Source organism: Lissotriton vulgaris, chromosome 6 (genome assembly GCF_964263255.1).
Source record: "Lissotriton vulgaris chromosome 6, aLisVul1.2, whole genome shotgun sequence".
Lineage (NCBI taxonomy): Eukaryota > Metazoa > Chordata > Amphibia > Caudata > Salamandridae > Lissotriton > Lissotriton vulgaris.
The window spans coordinates 1401550412-1401571549 of NC_141694.1; the positions used below are offsets into that span (position 1 = coordinate 1401550412).

The 21138-nt window shown below is 46.5% G+C and overlaps 1 protein-coding gene across 3 annotated transcripts in view; it reads right to left on the minus strand.

Moving 5' to 3' along the window:
• KIZ (kizuna centrosomal protein) overlaps positions 1 to 21138 on the minus strand; it is an 880037-nt gene that overhangs the window by 500915 nt on the left and 357984 nt on the right. The window lies entirely within an intron of this gene.

Sequence of the window (21138 nt, forward strand, 5' to 3'; positions counted from 1 at the left end):
TCCAGTTTTCTGTTTTTTTACAGATTTTTAAAAATAAATAAAGACCGAAAACAGTCTAGTTCCGGTCTGAATTTGTTTTTAATAGCGGAAAAATACACAAAATTGTACTTCTTATAAGTAATTCTCCTTGTTGTCCTTCATGAATCCCAGATCAACTGTTAACCAGATAAGTACCATGGGGGTTTAAAAACAAGATCAGATTCCCTTAAATACGGGCATATGTTCACATAGATAAATAATAACACTATATACAAATATGTCTGTGTAGTATTTTGTTATATTTGCCTACTTAATTTGCTAAAACGTGAAAGGCTTCAAAGTATGAGTGCATCTTTATAACTTATATACATGTACAAATATACTATTTAACGAGTCCATTTAGTCTCAAAGCATAAAATAAAAATGGATAAATACCAATAAAATGGCCGGAGAATAAATATAGATAAATACAGATGGAAATGTTAAAAAATAAATACCATAAACCAGGAGCCCTATTCCTGACGTAACAGTCTACAGAAATTGCGACAATGAACTGCAAATGCTGGAATGTTTATCAGAAAGAAATGTGACCACATGTAGACCAAGTGATGCTTTAAGCTGGCTGCCATTCACTCAACTGAAAGTACTTCTTTCATGACTTTAATACTATTACAGAAGCACTACAGTGCCATTAAAGAGATTTCTGTGACGGAGGATGTGGGGAATCATGGCAGACAAGCACAGAGATGCCAATAACCCCTGGTCGTTGTAAGTGGCCCCAAAAACATCAACTATGGCTGGAATTGTTAAGTAAGTTAAAAATACTATGTATTGACACTTATACCTTAATAATTAACAACAAATGCATTAAGACAACCAGACAAAATCTGTGGGTCTTGTTTTTGTAAATGTATGTCTGCATATCATTCACTGGTTTCTTTTGTCTCTCCTTCCTTTTAATTACTTTACTAAATTGGACTATATTGTATATTTTGGTATTCAGGAATAACACAACTGCATTTGTCCCCCACCACCGTTTTCCCCCACACGTTTTTCATATCAGAGTATACTAAATCACAAAGTCTAATTTTCTAGAATATACAATTATTAAAATATTATTTGGGTTTCAAATATTCAGTTGTTCTTTAAAAGAATGTTTAAACCACAGAAAAACTGACTGTACACTAACGTAAGATCTCTGTAGGGCTATTGGCCTGCTCTGAAAGTGTTTTTTTTCCTCTTTAGATCGTTTTTTTGGCTTCGTATAGAACCAGTTACAGTAAAACATGAGACAATAATCCCATTGGTCAAGAAGAAACAAGTTACTTACCTGTAACTTTAGTTCTCCAGTATTGGTAACTTTCATAGATTCCCATTGCTTGTATCATTCCCCGTCGTCGGAATGGGAGCCTCGGTAATAATATATATATATATATACCTAGGTAAATACACCCTAATAGGTGTAAAAAAGGTAAAAAATTAGGCCTAGGCCTCATTATCTTTTGCAGCCTATTGCTGTCATTATGTAAAAGGACCCAAAGTCCCCTTAGCAACCAATCAGATCAGCCTCACCCTGTAGAACCTTCCTGAGAAAGCTCAGAGCCTCAGATTTTCGTAGCCGTTGCTTTGCCACATAATCACCTAGCCCTAAAGTGAGCTTTCCCAGGGGAGGTGGGTGGGCGCATGGGAATCTATGAAAGTTACCAATACTGGAGAACTAAAGTTACAGGTAAGTAACTTGTTTCTTACTCCAGTATTGGAACTTTCATAGATTCCCATTGCTTGTATCAGAGTAGATAGCAGTTAGCATACCTCAAACATTTCGTGCACAGTTACAGAATCATTATAAACTAATGACATCACAGATTATAACAACCATAAAGCAGTAACAAAGCATAATAAACGAAATGTTTGAAAAAACAGGAGGAGGGAAGAGAGGAAAGCTCACCTCTTATTGGAAGAGATTTCTCAGGACTGCCTGTCCTACAGCCGAATCCTCCTTTGCAGCCGCCTCCAGGCAGTAATGTCTCGTGAAGGAGTGCGTACTGCTCCAGGTGGCTGCTCTGCAAATGTCCTTTATGGATACTCCAGCAAACAGCGCCGCTGATGCTGAGACTGACCTTGTGGAATGTGCCTTCACCTGTCCTTGTAAAGGTTTGCCTGCCGCCTGGTGGCAGAACCGGATCGCACTAGTTATCCATCTAGATATCCCTTGTTTTGACAAAGGAAATCCTTTCCTTGGGGCTCCGAAAGCCACAAACAGTTGGGGTGTCTTTCGAAATCCAGCTGTGCGTTGTAGATAGAATTTCAAACATCTCTGAACGTCCAGAGAATGAAGTGTCCTCTCCGCCTGGGTTGAAGGCCGAGGAAAAAAAGATTTCAAAATCACTGGCTCGTTAAGATGAAAGTCCGTCGGTACCTTCGGAATGAACTTGGGGTTCATCCGTAGGATAACTGTATCATTCTTGAACTGTAAGAAGGGTTCTTTGATGGTTAAAGCCTGAAGCTCTCCTACTCTCCTTGCAGAGGTGAGTGCCAAAAGAAGCGCCACTTTCCATGATAGGAACTTCAGGTCCGCTTTATGTACTGGCTCAAATGGCGGTCTCATTAGCTGGGCCAGGACCACATTCAAGTGCCACACCGGAGGTGGGGGCCTAACTGGCGGGAAAACTCTAAACAGTCCTTTCAAGAATTGTTTGATTACTCTCGCTGATAATAGAGAGGGACCCGATCTTGTTCTCCTATACCTGGAAATAGCTGCCAAGTGGACCTTGATAGAAGCATGAGCCAGACCTGCTTGTGCCAATGAAAGAATATAAGGTAAAAGTTGATGCGGAGCTGACGAGAAAGGATGTACTTTCTCCCTCTGACACCACAAATGGAACCTCTTCCATTTCGCTCTATATGTCTTATTAGTGCTAGGGGCTCGTGCCTGTGCCAAGATGGTCCTGCATTCTTCTGGGATGTTTAAATCCTTAAACTCTCTGTATTCAGGAGCCAAGCCACCAACTGAAGCGAGCTCGGGTTCGGGTGAAGAACTTGGCCGTTGTACATAGAGAGCAGTGTCAGTTTGGGTTGCAGATGAATGGGCGGTGTCTCTGATAGAAGAAGCAGCTCCGTGTACCAAAATTGGCGAGCCCAGGCAGGCGCTATTAGTATCATCCTGCACCTGTCCATCTTGAGTTTCTTGAGGACTCGAGGAATTAGGGGAAATGGCGGAAAGGCGTAAACAAACGCGCCTGACCAGGACATCGAAAGGGCATTCCCCAGTGACCCTCGATGGTGTTCCCTGCTTGCGTAACACCGGCATTTCTTGTTCCCCGGTGTTGCAAACAGGTCGATCGCTGGGGTCCCCCAACGGGAGAAGATGTCCTTGATCACTGCGTCCTCCAATTCCCACTCGTGCGAGACTGCTCTCAGGCGGCTTAGCGTATCTGCCTTCGTGTTGCATACTCCTGGAAGGTGTTCTGCTACGAGTGTGATGTTCTGCGCTATCGCCCATTCCCACAGTATTTGGGCTTCCTGTGAAAGCAGTGGCGATCTTGTGCCTCCCTGCTTGTTGACGTAATGCATTGCGGTGGTGTTGTCCGTCCGCACCAGGATTGCTGAATCTGTAATCCTTGGGAGGAAAGCCAACATTGCCAGTCGAATAGCTCTTAGCTCCAGAACGTTGATATGTAGACGACGTTCTTCCGGAGTCCAGTGACCACTGACCTGGAGGTCTTGCATGACCGCTCCCCAACCTTGAAGAGAAGCGTCCGTGGTAATGACCTGAGGAGCCCTTGCAGCCTTGAAACTGAGTCCCACAGTGAGGTGAGATCTTTTCATCCACCATGAAACCGACCGTTTCATCCGCTGGGTTATCGTCACCCTGTCGTCGAACGAACCTTCCACTTGTCTCCACTGAAGGTCCAGCTCCTCCTGCAGGGGGCGCATTCGTAGCCTGCAATGCGGAATCAATTGAATACAGGATGAAATCGACCCTAGAAGAGATTTGTACATCCTGACCGTCATCCAACTTCTCTTTTGGCAACGGGTGGCTGACGATATGAGTTTCATCTGTCTCTCTTCCGATGGGAAGGCTTTGCACTCCTGAGTATTGAGTATCGCTCCCAAGAACTTCACCGTACTTGCAGGTTGAAGAACTGACTTTTCCTTGTTGAGTTGTAAACCCAGGTGAATAAAGAGGTTCAAGCACGTGTCCACTGCCTTTGATGCCTCTTGCAAGCTTGGGGCCTTCAGCAGCCAGTCGTCTAAGTACGGGAATACTTCCAGCGACTGTCTCCTCAGAAATGCTGCTACCGGTGCCAGCACCTTTGTGAATATCCGAGGAGCGGACTTTAATCCAAATGGGAGCACCATGAACTGGAAGTGACTCTTGCCTACTGTAAAGCGAAGGAAACGTCTGTGAGCTGGATGGATCGGGATATGAAAATAGGCATCTTCCAGGTCTAATGTTGCCATGTAGTCGCCTGGGTTCAAGAGGCGCAATATGTCCTGGAGTGAAATTATCCGAAACGATAGTTTCGTGAGATAGGTGTTGAGCTCCCTCAAGTCCAGGATAGGACGCCACTTTTGTTTTGTTTTTCGGATCAGAAAAAATCTGGAATAGAAACCTTCTCCCCTTTGTGATAGGGGAACACGCTGGATCGCCCCTTTTTGAAGCATTTGTTGAGCTTCCTCTTGAAGAAGGTTCAGATGGTTGGAAGTAGTGGCGTGGGGAGCTCTTGTAGGTGGAAAGTCCTGGAATTCTAGAGTATGCCCATTCCGGATGATATTTAATACCCACTGATCCGATGTAATCTCTTCCCAGCTGCTCAGATGTTGTGATATCCTGCCGCCCACTGGAGATCCCAGAAGCGGAGGAACAGTTGGCAGAGTCGGGAGGCCGCTATTGACGCTTGCCAGCGTCCTTGCCCTGACGCCCCTGTCGTCCACGAGCGTTCTGGCGAGAGAAAGACTGGGATTGCGACTGCCGCTGATAGTATTGATTGCCGTACTGTGGCCTGTAAGACTGCGACTGCTGTGAATGTCGCTGTTGCTGATAACCTCCTCTAGGTGAAGAGAAACCTCTTCCTCGTGCTCCACGGAAGGGTGTCTTTCTATATTGCAGGTTCCCCAGAGCCCTTGCTGTTTCCGTGTCCTTCTTTATACCCTGTAGGGTCTCGTCGACATGTTTCCCAAACAACATGTCCCCGTCGAAGGGCAAATCCAAAATCCTATTCTGGACCTCTGGCCGGAAGTATGTAGCTCTCAGCCATCCTTGTCGCCGAAGAACCGCTGCACTGCCTAGGGCACGGAAAGAGATGGTGGCGATGTCCATCGCGCAATCAATCATCTCTGAAGAGGAACGTTGTCCCTCTTCCAGAAGTTTCTGTGCTTCCGCCTTCTGGTCATCCGCTAGCAGATTCACATAGTGTGCCACATCACTCCACATCTGGCGGTCGTACCTTGCTAGGATCGCCAAGGCATTCGCCGCTCTGACCAGCAAGCTAGCCATTGACGAAAAACGCTTCCCAGCGTTGTCCAACCTTCTACCCTCCTTATCCGGCGGAGTCGTGAGGGTGGCCGAAGGATTCCGCGATTTCTTCTGTGCCGCCTGCGATATGACCGAGTCAGGTCTAGGTTGTCCAATCAAACAGGCGGGACTGTCATCCGGAGCTTTGTACTTTTTCTCCAAGCGCGGAAGAGTTGGAATGACCGTCGCTGGGGTCTGCATCACTTTCTTCCCTTCCTCCCATATGTGCTCCACAATGGGAATCGAGCGCACGGCCTTACGGTATGCCTCCTTGAAATCGTATAAAAAACAATCCGTAGATGTTGTAGGCATCGCTAACTTAAAACGCGCTGTGGCTCTTTCCATCAGGCTGAAGAAACCTCCTACATCAGCCGGAGGCGAGTCGACCGGGTCTGGCACTGGTGAAGCCGGATCCGGAGCTATATACTGGTTCCATTCACTCTCCTGGTCTTGATCTTGGTTTTGCCCCGTTTCATCCTCATCCGAGGTATCCACTTGGACTTGCGGAGGATATGCCCTCTCATGTTCTTCCTGTGCAGGCCGTACTGACTGTGCTGCCACCACCTGCGGTTGAACCTGTGCTTGACCTTCCACAGGTTGCGACCCTTTCTTGCTCCTATACTCCTCCAGCATCGCCCTTAAGTCTGTTAAAAGACTCATAGGCATCGTCACCATGCCCTGCTGTGGTTGGGTATCTTGGTATGCAACCTGTCTTTCTGGCCGCTGTTCCTTCTGATAATAATATTCCTCATCCAAATCCGAATCATGGTATTTCAGATTCAATTGAGATGGACTGTAAGCATCTCCATACATCTCATTTTCCTCTTCTGAGTAGTCATCTTCATCCAACAAAAGGGGTGGAGGTAATGATGGTACTTTCCTTGGAGAAGTCATATCTGGGGTTATCCTCCTCCTTCTGCTGTTTTCTGGCGCTCCTGTCGTCAACGGCGTTGAAAACAAATCCACCGTTTCCTTGTTCTGAATCGTCGTCGACGGGAACGTCGACGAGAGTCCCTTCACCGTCGACGGCATCGTCGACGGAACCATCATCGTCGCCGGGTCCACCGTCGACGGCATCGTCGACGGCACCGTCGACGGGTTCATCGTCGACGGGCTCGTCGACGGAGCTGTCGTCGTCGACGGGCTCGTCGTCCTCGTCGACGGGATCGTCGTCATCGAGATTGCCACCGTCGACGGAATAGTCATCGTTGACGGGATGGTCTTCATCGACGTGGTCATCGTCGACGACGCCGTCGTCGATCCGGTCTTCGTCGACGGAATCGACATCGAGGTCCTCGTCGACGCTCTCGTCGTCGTCCTCGTCGTCGCTGGGTGGCTCGTCGACGACTGAGGAGACAAAATCACCTCAGATGTTTTAGAGTCCTTTTTGACCCCTGTAGAGGCCTCTACAGTCGGTTTTTTGACGGACTTGGCTACTTTAACCTGGTGGGAAGGCCCAGCCGAGCTCTCATCCAGTTTAGCCTTTTGCACCTGCAGTGCCTGCCTTTCCCTCTCCTTTACACTCACGTGAGGAGATTCGATAGGCCCTGGCTTGCCAGACCTATCAGAGGTCACACGCACAGCCTTTAAGGGGGGTTCAGTTGAAGTGTCCACAGACGATCCGCCCCTCTTCAATGAAGTTTTCGAAGATGTTGATCTGGCATCTTCCTCATCACCAGAAATTACTTCATCCCTCCTTTCCAACTTCCTGAGCCACAGAAGCAGCCGTCCTTCACGATCACGGAGGGTTTTAACAGACATTCTCCTGCATATACTACACTTATCAACCTTATGGTCTGGGTATAGACAGTAAATACAGTCTTGATGTTGATCCTCTGTATAAAGTCGTTTTTTGCCACAAGTGGCACAAGACCTGAAAAGACTCTTCTTTTCCTTATCAGCCATGACAAAGCTGAAAGAAATCCTCAAAGAAAAACTGTTTAAACAGTACCTCAAGTTGAAGTTAGAGCAGAGCTCTAAGGAGACTCCCTGTCACCAACGAAGCGGTAGAAAATCTGAGGCTCTGAGCTTTCTCAGGAAGGTTCTACAGGGTGAGGCTGATCTGATTGGTTGCTAAGGGGACTTTGGGTCCTTTTACATAATGACAGCAATAGGCTGCAAAAGATAATGAGGCCTAGGCCTAATTTTTTACCTTTTTTACACCTATTAGGGTGTATTTACCTAGGTATATATATATATATATTATTACCGAGGCTCCCATTCCGACGACGGGGAATGATACAAGCAATGGGAATCTATGAAAGTTCCAATACTGGAGTAATGGCAGGTTCAGAGCTGCAAATGTTAAATTGTATGGCACTGTATTATTGATATAGCGCATAACGCCCCTGACAGAGTGAGCTCCCAAGCAATGGAATATTTTGTCAATACACCTAAAAACCTGCCTTAAAACCAATAGGCTAACTTATTTTATAAAAATAAAAAAATCACTGCTCACCCATTTATTTCAAACCTATAGATGAGCGAAGAACTCTCAACCCCCCAAATCCCACATCCCATGGCAGATGATAGCCCACTGCAATTACGGGGTTTACATACATTTTACCACTTTATAAGTTTACCCAGCTGCTATAGCTTTAAATGTGAAATGATCTGAGAATATATCTTCTTGACTAAGGGGCACATGCATCATTGTAGGAATTTGCATTTCCTAAATAGCGAAAATTAAGGAATCGCTATTTAGGAATTGCAAAATCCTATGCATCAAGAAATCCTACATTTTTTTAGGATTTCTTAAATTTCGGAATTTGCGATTCCTTAATTGCGAATCGTAATTAAGGAATGGCATTACATTGATTCCTATGGGCCTAGAGGCCCATAGGAATCAATGCCGTTTTGCATTTCTTTTTTTAGGAAATCGCAATTTGTTGATGCATTGCAAGGGTGCAGAGGGGGGTCCAAAGGACCCCCCCCCCTGCACCCCTGAAATGTATTTTAAAGTGCATGTTTCACACACACATGTCCTAAGGACATGTGTGTCTGTAACATGACACTTTTTAAAATGCATTTTTGTGCTTTTTGAAACAATTTCGCAAATGAACACAAGGGTCAACCTCGTGTTAATTTGCACTTCCTATTTCAAAATTCGCTTTTTTTAAAAAAAATGATGCATTGCATTTAAGGAATCGCACAAATGCGATTCCTTAAATGCATTCGCATTTTTAGGAAATGCAAAAAAAAAAAACGAATTTTGAAAAAATGTTTCATGCATCCCAAAAACGTATTTAGGAAGTGCAAACGGACGAATTTACCGATTCGCACCGTTTGCATTTCCTAAATAGGTTGATGCATGTGCCCCTAAAAGTGCAAGTAGGATTCGGTCTGGCTTGGGAGACCATATGGGATCTACAGAAATAGAGCTCCAAGAAGCAGTATTGAGAGAAGGGCTTCTGTTCTTCCCTTTAGGACAGTATTTGATTGGGTGGGAGTTGTGAGCTTATGCTGAAAAAGAGCAATTGTGATGCATGTTTTGCCTTGTGAGCATGTTTATGCTTTAATACAGCAAGACTGAGTTGATTATGGTGCCTAGCCAAAGATTAAATATTTAGGCCTAATCTGTTTACTATAAATAGATACAACAAAGGCAGTAGGCCTAACATATCTACAGTGAAAAGATATGCTAAAGAGAATAGGCATCTAAGGGTGGAGCCAGCAGAGGTATTTGGTACATGGAAGCCGACCGTTTATCGTATTAGGCAGGGGTTTCGAAGTTGGCTACTCGCGCTAACAAACCTTGGAGGTCGAATATTTATAATGTGATAATCCTTGTTGGATCCTATTGGGGTGGGGGGTTATATTGTTTCTCCAACTGCGACTTTGGACATATTTGTAATATTATGACTGTTTACCGGATGGTGGGATTGAATGAAAGCTCACACTCAATACAGTAGGTCTGAGTTGGGTATGGTGACAAGCCAATAATAATGTGAAAAGTTATAAAGTTATGATAAAGGCAGTAAGCCTGTCCTATTGATTGTGAACATTATGTTTTAAAGCCAATATGCCTTAACGGTGGATGGTTATTACACTGTTGAAAGCCTGAAAGATCATTTTGGTGTTGGCTACTCCCTCCCAGCAAACCGTAGGGCTAGAAGATCTGCAAGTTGATTATATATTTTACAATTGGTGTGGCAATGAAGTGTGTGCTTTAAGGCAGACAAGGAAAATGGACTCCCAGCCCTTTTATTTAACAGTAATAAGCAGCTATAATTTGGGTGCAGTAGGCCTGGTGTCACTGTGCCTGCTGCACTCTAGATAGTTACTCTCCTGCATTTTAGCCCCTTTTAGGAGGACTTGTATACAGTTTTGCTAACTGTTATTTTGTACATATTTGTAATTGTAGGACTATGCCTGATGCTTATGGGAAAGCCTATGCTGAATACTGTAGCCCTGAATTCTTTATGCCAATGAAAAAGGCTGTGTGCCTGATTAGTTCACAGGGAAAAACTATGTTAGATGCATAGATCTGATGTGTGTTTTTATAAAAACTTTACAACAAGGGGAGTAAACCTGACTTATTCACTGTGAAAAGCATATGTTTAGGGCAATGGGAATTGTATTGTATTTAGTTTAGTACTGTTTTACCATTCCAAGATACTTCCGTATTTAGAAGCATTAGGTCAGCATCCTGGACCCGAGCAGCAGACACTTTGCACAAGACTTTTGAGTGTATGTATGTAAGTAGGGGATATTTCTATAGTAAGAACCTAGTGAAAGGCAGCAAAGCTTTGTAAATGGTCAAAGACACAGTCAACAAGTGATTGGTAGGGTCACTGTATTCTAAGTGTAAAGTTTCAACCAGCCACCCAGTGCTTGGTTTATTGAACAGCCATCTTGGATTTGTTACAGAGTAGTGTATTATTATTTGACCGGTCCAAGATGGGCAACATGTTGCTTCTAAACCTGGAGGCCATTTTGAGACTTTAAAACGACAATACACTAGGTGCAATACTATTGCAAGACAGCCACCAACCCCTATGTTTCATGACATTTCTTATTGCAAGCATATGCCAGCAGGGCCAGGCTGGCTGTAATGGGCACCTGGCATTTCCCCGGTGGGTTGGAAGGATGGGTGCAGATTTTGTACCGGTGGGGCTGTTTCTGTTGCTAGGGCCGGTTTTTGCAACAGTGCTGCAAAATCGTTCCCTTGTAAAATAGTGCAGCTGCGTTCCCGTCAAACACCCCACTTCCCCCACTTCAGGAGGCCAGTCGGACATAACTGCCAGGGCAGTTCGCATTCCCAGTCAAGCCCTGTATACCAGCCACATTTGGGTTATGGTAGATTTTATTTATTCTTTCAATTCAGGTTTCCTATGCTTGCTAAGGTTGTGTCTGTGTTTTACTGTGGATGGGTAAGTGGGCGGATATAAGAATGAACTAGTAGGTGGATTAATGGTTGCATGAGTGCAAGGATGAGTGACACAGTGCATGGATGAGGACTTATGAGTGCTTAAACTCACCGCTGATTGAAGAGGCACTTTTAGTTATAAATCAGATCTATAGTGTCATTCCTGGTTTTACTTGTACATGATTAGATATACAAAATAAAACAGGCAAAAAAATTAAATAACAAAGTTATTAAAAAGTGTTTCTCTGCAGATAAAAGTATTTTCACGTGACAATATGCTGTTAAAACACAGAGTTCCAGCCATCCATTAAAAATAGCGTTGGGCTCCGAAGATAAACAAAGTTGCAAGTTCCAGTCTTTGACTGATTAATGACTTAGAACAACTTGATGCTATAGCTTCTATTTTCATGGTCTGTTATTCTCGCTATTTGTCTTCAAAGCAGATCGTCTCTATAGTCCTGGATTAAAATCAGAGCTGAAATTCTAGAGCAAGATAGACACAGAGCAATCTATGATATGCTCCAATTAGAAAATAGGCAGGGAGGGTCCTGGTTTGTTTTTATATTATTATTAAGACAGCCCCACATCTAATCTATTAAAAAGAAATATGATACATAAAGTAAAAGACCGCAAGCCATTGCTAAAGCTCTTTGAGGATATCCGGAATTGTTTAAAAAAAAAGGATTTTCTGTGATTTAATAGAAGCAAGATGTAGGTTTCATCACTTAAGGTGGCATATCAAATCTGGCATCCAAGTGTTGGGGGGTCACAGAGAGGACCACTATTCAGAGCGCTTCCTGATTGTTCGGTGCTCTGCTGACAACGATAATTGGCACCCTGGTTGCTAATCACAACAAAGAGGCCAAAGATTGATTGGGCTCATACAAAAATCTGTCTGTCTCATTTACAAAGGTGGCTCTTAGAGAGAAGGTTCTGAGGCAAATTGGTGGGGCAGCGTGAAGAAAACTGCAGAGATGCTTGCCAGGCTGCCCAGTTCCGCAGATTAAAGGAGTGCTTCCCTTTTTATTAGTTTCGGTAATCAGGCAGGTTCAGAAGAAATACATACAGAGGAAGCAAAGGTTTCTGTGTGATGCCTTGCTTTCAAGACCGGGACACTGTCTACCAGAAAAGGGCAATCTCCCCTCAAGAGGAAACTATATGTTATTACAATGTAATAATCATGTAAAGAGGTGCTAAGTAGCGGGTTGTATATACACTAGAAATAAGATTAATTTCCAGAATATGCTTGTGTTCATTCATGTCCCACACGGGCCAGAATTTACTCAACTAGAAAAACACTGCTTATATCCCGAACAAAAACTTTGCATCACAGTCCAAGCTCTGTTTTTGTCACAGCTGGATGTCAGAAACGCCAAACTAACTTTACTGTTCCTGACTTCTACGGTCTTCACTGAAGAATGGAAAGGGGCGACCAACTCGGTCCCCCCGAACGTATGGCCGAGTGCCTCGATCCCCCCGGGAAGCCATTTTTGGGCGGGAGGCGCGCCTCAGCTGGTATGCCCGAAGCGGCGTAGCTGGGGCGCGCTCGTTCCCGCCCTAGAGTGGGCTGGCCTAGACACCGACGCAGCCAGCCACGCCCTCGGGGCGGGCAGGGGCGGGTATACGCCCGCCCTGAAGACGGATAAAAGGGACGCAAGACCAGAAGACATCCTCTTGTTCTTGTGCTCTGAAGCTGCACCTCCTCGCTGCACGTGAGCTCGGGACAGAACGAAGAGCCAATTTTGAGCGTTTTAATCTCTCTTTTCGTCTTCTAGATACTTCGTCTGTAAAGATGCCCAAGAAAGGCGCGAAGAGAATGTCGACTGACCAGTTGGTTCGGGCCCTCATGAAGGACATGTCCGAAATTAAGAAACGGTTGGCGGAGCGAGACGGCGAGGAGGGATCGGGGCGTCCACCGGCCGGAGGGAAGCCGAAGAGGCCGAGAAGGGGGCCGGTCGGGGGAGACGTCCCGGTTCCCTGTTCCCCGCTCGAGGCGCCAGCCCCGGTACCGGCCCCGGTACCGAAGGAGGGGAATCCGATTCCCGTAGTAGTCACCCCGACATCCGCTGAAGATATGCCTCCCGAGTTGGCGGCACAGTTGGCGGCGTGGTTGGGGGACAGTAGCGAGGGCGCCACGGCTGCCGAAGCGCAAGCACTCATTAAACAGTTGCGCGAGAAACGTGATACAGCCAAGGTGCCCGCGTCGGATGCGGTGATAGACAAGCCACGAGTGGCGGAGGCAGCGTCCGGTGCAGGTAAGCGGCCATTGCCGATCGCAAGAGATGAGTCAACACCCTCTCGTAGAGAAAAGTTGGGGCAACATGTTCCTTTGGCAATAAAGGAAAAGATTTGGGCGGGGGAATACGTAAACATTTTCTCCTTGCTCGTGGATCATTATGAGGTTGAAACTGTCAAGGGCCAAAAGGATCTGATGCATCCAAGTGTTTGGCGCGCAAAAATGGCCGCCTTTAAAGTGAATGAGAATATTGGCAACTGGGGTAATGCTTGGGGAATTTTTACGTCAATTTTGGGGGAACGTAGGCCTGAATTGCTTCCTGAATTTCCAGTATATCAGTCACGAATTATGGGGTACTCGACATCGCACCAAGGTAACCAATGGTTCTGTTATGACAACCTTTTCAGGAAAGCGATGGAGCATAACAAAAGTTTAACCTGGGACTGTTACGATTCTTTGACATGGAATAAAATGAAAGAGTCGGGGATGTTGAAAGTGCCGTTGGTGGGGAGTACTGTTGGTGAGTCCTCCCGCCAAAATGGGGGGACGCCCTTTCGGTCGGGTACGGGTACAGACGATTACCCGAGACCCACCGGCAATACAGGGAAGAGGGGTTTCTGTTTCAATTTTAACAAAAATAAATGTACTAGGCCCCCAGGATCTTGCAAATTCAAACACGAATGTAGTGGTTGTGGGGCACCCCATCCTGAGTCCTCGTGCAGAGCCAAATCGGGTGAAAATGGGGGTAGAGGGGGCGCCAAACAGGTCTAATATAGTCCGAGGGGCGCCTTTACCAACCCCGATTGATACCCTGGCGATGATTCCCTGGCTCAGCGAATACCCAGATCGTACCTCTGCTGGGGTGCTACGAAACGGTTTTTCATATGGTTTCCGCATCCCGGTGGGGGACTTTCAGGGTGTCAGGACGTGCAAAAACCAACTTTCCGTCTTGCAGCATACGACTGTGGTACAGGATAAGATCCGGAAAGAGGTTACCCGAGGTCGGGTTGCCGGCCCGTTTAGTGTTCCCCCGGTACAGAATTTTGTTTGTTCTCCGTTAGGGGTGGTCCCCAAGAAGGACCCAGGTGAGTTTCGATTGATTCACAATTTATCAGCTCCTCATGGCCTTTCTGTAAACGACGCAATTGATCCAGAGATATGTTCGGTGCGGTACGCATCATTCGATGAGGCCGTAGCCATTTTGAATCGCCTGGGGCCCGGGACGCTGATGGCGAAATCAGATATCGAGTCAGCGTTCCGTTTGCTCCCGGTATACCCGGAAGACCAACGTCTTTTGGGATTCATGTTTCAAGGTTCGTATTACATGGATAGGTGTATGCCGATGGGGTGCTCTATATCTTGTGCATATTTCGAGAAATTCAGTAGTTTTCTACAATGGGTTTACACGAAGAAAACGGGTTTTCGAAATGTGATGCATTACCTCGATGACTTTCTGTTCCTTGGGGCCGCTGGGGATGATGAATGTGCCCGGGCCTTGACTGAATTTTGTGTTTTAATGAATCAATTTGGTGTGCCATTGGCACCAGGTAAAACTGTGGGTCCCACGACTTGCCTCGAGTTTCTCGGGATCGAGTTGGACTCTAGTGAGGGTTGTTTTCGTTTACCAGCTGCCAAAGTGTCGAAATTCAGGGCAGCCCTGCAAATGTGTATTAGTGCATCTAAAGTTACGCTGCATCAATTGCAGCAATTGGTGGGGAAGTTGAATTTTGCCCTAAGGGTGATCCCGATGGCCCGCCCCTTCTCCCGTTCGATTGCCCAGGCGATGGTCGGCCTAAAAGAGGGTCATCATCGCACGAGATTATCGGCCGAGGTCCGCCAAGACATGCGTATTTGGTTAGCATTTTTGGCGGATTTCAATGGTCGAGTCGTCTGGAACAAACCGGCCTTGTCCTCTGAAGAACTTGGTCTATGGACGGATTCAGCGGGAAGCATGGGTTTCGGCGCCATCTTCGGCACAAAATGGTCAGCACAAAGGTGGCCAACATGGTGGCATGAAGAGGGGCTGACGAGTAATATTGCTTTCCTTGAACTGTTTCCCATTTTGGTGGCCCTCAGAACCTGGCCCGATGGATTCAAAAATCACTCTGTCATATTTTGGTCTGACAATATGACCGTTGTAGAATGCATCAATAGTCAGGCAGCACGTTGTAAAATGATTTTAAGGCTGCTTAAAGAAATTGTCTTACTGTGTATGCAAATGAACGTGGTATTCAGAGCAAAACATGTCCCAGGGGTGATGAATCAGGCTGCTGATGCACTCTCTCGTTTTCAAATGCAGGCTTTCTCGGGTTTCCTTCCCTCAGCGGACCCAGAGCCAGCACCCTTTCCCGAAGCTCTCTGGTCTGTCGGTGCCCCGAACTTCGTTACCTCGTGGGAGAGAGTCTAGCACCAAGGACGAGGAAGGCATACGAAGGGGCGTTTCGGGCTTATTTAGCCTTTTTGGGGACTGAGAGAGGGGGACTTTGGGGGCATGAGGATTGGGTAGTACATTTTCTGATGTCCTTGCGTAAGGCTGGGAAGTCGGTGGCTACAGCCCAGAGGCATCGTGCTGCCATCTCCTTTGTTGCCAGGGCTCATAGTATCCAGGACCCGACAGCGTCTTTTGTGGTACAGAAAGCGCTGCGTGGGTGGCAACGCCTTGAGGGTCGCAAAGTAGATGAGAGGCGCCCGATAGGTCTGGATAGGTTGTCCCAGTTGCTGGCCACACTCCCCGCCACATGCTCGTCTCAGTTCGAGGCCTGTTTGTTCCGAGCTGCTTTTACGCTTGCATTTCACGGGGCAATGAGGATAAGTGAGCTGGTAGCAAGGAGCAAGCGGGATGTGCTGGGGGGTTTGTGCCGGGAACACGTTCAGATCAGGGGTGAGACGATGACTGTATCCTTTGTCAAGTCAAAAACCGATCAAAGTGGGGTGGGAGACTGCATAGTCATTCGCAGGATCCCAGGGTCTTCCATGTGTCCGGTAAAGTGTTTAGAAGATTACCTAGCACGAAGGGTGGCATCATGGGGGGGGACATTGCTGAGACACGCGGACGCCACCCCACTGACGAAGTTTCAGTTTCAGCGGGTGCTCGCGATGTCAATTACCGCAGCGGGCTTGGACCCGGGTGAGTTTGGGACCCATTCCTTTCGGATAGGGGCTGCCACTGAAGCGACAGCCAGGGGTCTTAATGTGGAACAAGTAAAACGAGTGGGGCGTTGGTCCTCCAATTGTTATAAGAGGTATGTGCAGTTGCACATGTTGTGAAGCTGTAATAATGTACTCACGCTTCTTGTCTTTTGTTTGGTTTTCAGTTACGCAAGCCTTCGAGGCGGGGCGGACTATGCAGTCGACCCAACACCAGGCCAGCGGTCAGACATCACCGGCTGTGAGAAAGGAGGTGTGGGTCGTGGGCCACTCATACGTGAGGCGTGCCGCAGACGTATTCGAAGCAGGTGACATGATTCACGTAGCTGGGGAATACGGGTACAGAATGTCCTTCTACGGAAGGGGCGGTCTCTGTATTGACCAGTTTCAGGCATTCTTTGAGGGTTTGTTAGGGCGGGCGAGGTCACCGCCGTCTATAGTCATAGTACATTTAGGGGGCAATGATTTGGTCACCACCGGTAGACGACTTCTCCTGGAGGCAATGCTTTCCACTGTAAGTTGGTTAGCGAGGAAAGTTCCGGGGTGCATAATTGCGTGGTCTCATATGATCCCACGAAAAGTGTGGCGGGGGGCTATTTCGATCCCTGCTTTGAACCATTCTGTTAGAAAACTTAATAACAAAGTGAGTAGGTTGTTTCGTTCCAGGACATTGCATTCGATCTCGCACGGTGGTATTAATGATGACAGTATGTATCTGGGGGATGGTGTGCATTTGTCTCGGGTGGGAAATGAGTTACTCATAGGAGACTTCGTAGCATGGTTAAAAACGTTGGAACATGACCTTTAGCTAGGAGTTTTGTGGGGGGCCCCGGATAGCCGGTCAACTATCCGGGCCTGTGGCGGTAAGGTCATGATCGGTGAGCACTAATTAGTAGATCCCTATGAGTGGGCGTCACCCAACACGGATGGGAGCGCTCGGGAGAGGTGGCCATTGGCCCCTCAATGGGGAGGCGGTCCCTTCTAAGGATGGGTCGCCGGAAGTAAAGGAAAGGCGGTCAAGGCCCCTTCCTTTGTAGGAGGGGTTACAGCCCCCTCCTGGGGAATTTCCCGGGGCCAGTGACATCTGCGACGGCAGATGCGGTAAGTTGTGTGGGGTTGGGATAAGGTCTACGGTACCTTCTAGATACCTCACACGAGTATTCGAACGACCTTTAACTGGCGTCGAATCTTTAGGTGCCCCCGTCAAGTCAAGGGAAATTGGTAATAGTTGCACTTGAGGTACGCCTCCGTGCTGTCGCCCAGCCCAAGTGGGAGGGGTAAGTCTGGTTAGGGATCTTGACACCGGTTATGACCTTGCCGTTGGCCCTTAAACGTTAGGTTGTACAATTTCAATATGTCAAGAAATGTTTTGTAGGATGCTAGTTCGGCTAGGAGAACCTCTGTATTAGAGAATCTGTTAAGGTTAGCCAAACATCGCAATATGGTAATGAAATTGTACATAACATGAAACGTTTAATGTTTTAATTTTGTTTCAATAAATACGGCCGGGATGGTCACTCCATCCCACTTCCAAAAACTTCAAGAACTGTTTCCGGTTTCCCTCCTTTTGGGGATTGTGTTGAGAGGGGGTGGCGGGTATCTCGGCCATATGTCTTACAGCACCCCGTCGACAGATTAGGCAAACAACGCGGCGAGGAAAATTCAACCACATCACGGCTTCCCTGGTCAGCCCACACTCTTGTACCCTACTTGTATCATCTGCCAGACTGCAGCAGCAGTACATACTGAGGTGAGATAAACAAAAACCAGGGCAAATTCGTCACCGCCTGAAGCCAACCGAAACACAGCCACATTGTCGGAGTCGAAATTAAGAATAACTTTATCACTCTGCAAATAAGGGAGTACAGAAAAAGTTAGAAATTATTTGTTTTTTTACTTGTGTTACGTCATTTCAAGGAAAAATTACAGGCTTGAATGAACAAACACTACTCAATTTCTTGCTGCCTTTAACTGGAAAAACTGAAATCAGGCTTAAAATAAAGGTTCAAGCTTTTCAAGTCACCGCTTCATTTGAAGAAGAGATTAGTGCGTCTACGAAGCCGTAAACATTGTACAATCTCGGTATTATATTACCAAAATTTACAGTAATAGGATTTTTAAAACTGGACTGTTGTGGCACCACAATATTCTCTAGACAAGGTTGTTGAAATATAATAACACTTCAAGGAATCTTCGCCAGGAAAAATAATAGCGTTAGTGCAACTCCCAATAGCCACGGGTTAAAACAGACAACAGTGTTCAAGTGGCCATCACCCTTGCTCTGTTCTTTAACTTACCTAGAAAAACACACTATTATAGGCTCCTGAATGGTTGACTAATGAGGTAACAAAACAAACACAAGGAGATGATGGACAGAGCACTGAACATTTTCAAACACTGACCCCCAGTCACAGATCTGGGCTGAATCCATCATCGTTCTTTAGCTCACTTCGCCACCTCAGTTCAGACCCAGCCATGTGCAAATCAGTCTTGACCCTGTTTATTCTGGTAACAGTGCAGTCCGAACTGCCAAGCCAGGTCTTCCCTGGAATCGAAACAAGCATCCTGGGACTGGTTTCAGAATAACACCCCTTATTAGCCAGACTAGCTTGAATCCAGTGGTAAAGTGAGAAATGGATCCACGTCTGGGCATACCCTGCCAACTTAGGGCAAACAAAGCAAAACAGAAAAAGATGAGGGACGGTGTGCTGAAACTTTTCAGAAACTCACCTCAAGTCACAGATCTGGGTTGAATCCATCATCGTTCTTTAGCTCAGTTCGCCACCCCAGTTCAGTCCCAGCCATATGCAAATCAGTCTTGACCCTGTTCCTCATGGGAACAGTCCAGCACGAATTGCCAAGTCAGGCCTTCCCTGGACCGGAAACAAGCATTCTGGGACGGGTTTCAGGGTAACAGCCTGTAGTATTCTGTGTTTGTGCCTCTTTGGCACTGGTAGTTGGAACCCTGAGTGTTGGGAGTTCTGAGGCTGGGAGTGGAATGCTGACAGTTTGTCAGTTGGATGCTCGCACTATGTTCCTGTCGCTGTGTTGCTCTTGAGCTGAATAAAGCTATTCTCAAGCTTCCTGTGTCTATGAACATTCATTAACACTACAGAAATGATGGCGACGATGCTCAAGAGCATGAAACGGACCTGCAGTCTCACCTCGTAAATATTGCTGTCTCGAGAGAGAAGGTCGGAGTGTCTCAGCGCCGGCGAGGAGGAGGAATCGCAGTTTGGGCGAGGAGCTGAACCCCACGTGAGGAATCTGTCCAGAGCGGAGCAAACGACGACGGACACTGCCAGATAAGTGTTCCGTTTTGTTGTACTTGCACTGCGCGTCCATTTGAAGGGCGGAGAACTGCTGCGCAACGGTCGTGGTTGGCGCTGAGTGGAGCGTGTGGTTGGCAGCGTTAGCCACGTTGCTTACGTCCTGTCGGCCATTTCGAGCAGAGCCTTCATTCGTCAATGACGTCTGTGGTTGGCAACGCGGGACCACGCACGCAGCGGCCATTTTGACTATACTAATTATACATGATTGGCAAACCTTTTTTTTTTTTTCACGTTTAAATTACAAATACTGTTGTGCGCTACACGCTGTGGGGCAAGGATCAATAAAAAAAAAAAACGCTTTCATCCATAACGCTTTGCTGTTACTCGAACAGCGGGTAGAATCAAAAGGAAAATAAATAAAAGAACGTTCATAAGTTAACATTGTTTTTTTTTTTCAATTGGCACAGCGACATCACAAAACTTATTTTTTTTTTCCTTTTCACTCAATTTTCTTTTTCTCGCCATGCAGTCGGTTTCGCCTCCACCTCCTTTCCTGGAGACACCAGGGAATCCACCGATAATTTGGAGGAAGTGGTTTGACGCTTTCGAGACCTATCTAGGTGCCATAGGCGCTTCTAGATATCGCGCAGAAAGGAAGAAGTGTCTTCTGTTGCATTCTTTGGGTTTCAAAGGGAGGGAAATTGTGGTATTCGTGCATGTATCGTGCTGTGTGTCTCGTGTGTGTGGCGCGTGTGTGTGTGTGGCGCGTGTATGGCATGCGAGTGTAGAGCGTGTATGGCGTGCGAGTGTGGAGTGCGTGGTTGGTTGTTGTAGAATGCACAGAGAGTCAGTTACTGGAGGGGAAGGCGGAGGAGGTCCTGTGTTCATGTTGCTGTACTACTTACTACTATGAAATAAAGAAGAAGATTTAAACAAGCAACTCTGACTACGCGTCCCTGCTTACAATATATGGCGACGAGCGGGATCTACAGCGACAGCAACATTGAGCACGATTTTTTTCTTCGGATTTTTAAAGTTTTACTTGATTCATGAAATTCTGCTCAACTGACTTCACAACGGTAACTACCCATCGAGTGGCGATCTCCTCGATAAATTGGTATGTTTTAAAAAAAATTTTTTACCTCTAAATACACTATTTTACATAGTGCATCTTTCAAGTTGCCTCCTGGCCAGCATCGGCACGCGCAAGCTGTTGTTTCTCAAGCGTGGAACTCCGGAGTGTCGTCACTATGCTGAGCGTCATCACGTGACTTCTTCTCATCGTCACCACGCATCGTCTTCACGTACAGCGGCCATTGTTATTGTTCCTTGTATCCTAGCAACGCGCTAACGGAGCAACGCTAACGGAGCAACGCGTCAAGTGCAAAACGTGTTAAGGAAATAACGCGCTTTTAAAAGAATTCAACAAATACTAATTGCCGGATGCTGATTCTAACGCCAGTTGCCGTTTTAACTATGAATTACCATTTTTAATATTATTTAACCTTGGTGAACTGTTGAGCAACATAGACATAAGAGGTTAAGTATTTCCATCTATTTTGAACTCTGGTGAACTATTTGTGCAAGCATTAGCAACTATTTGAGCAACGCAATTATA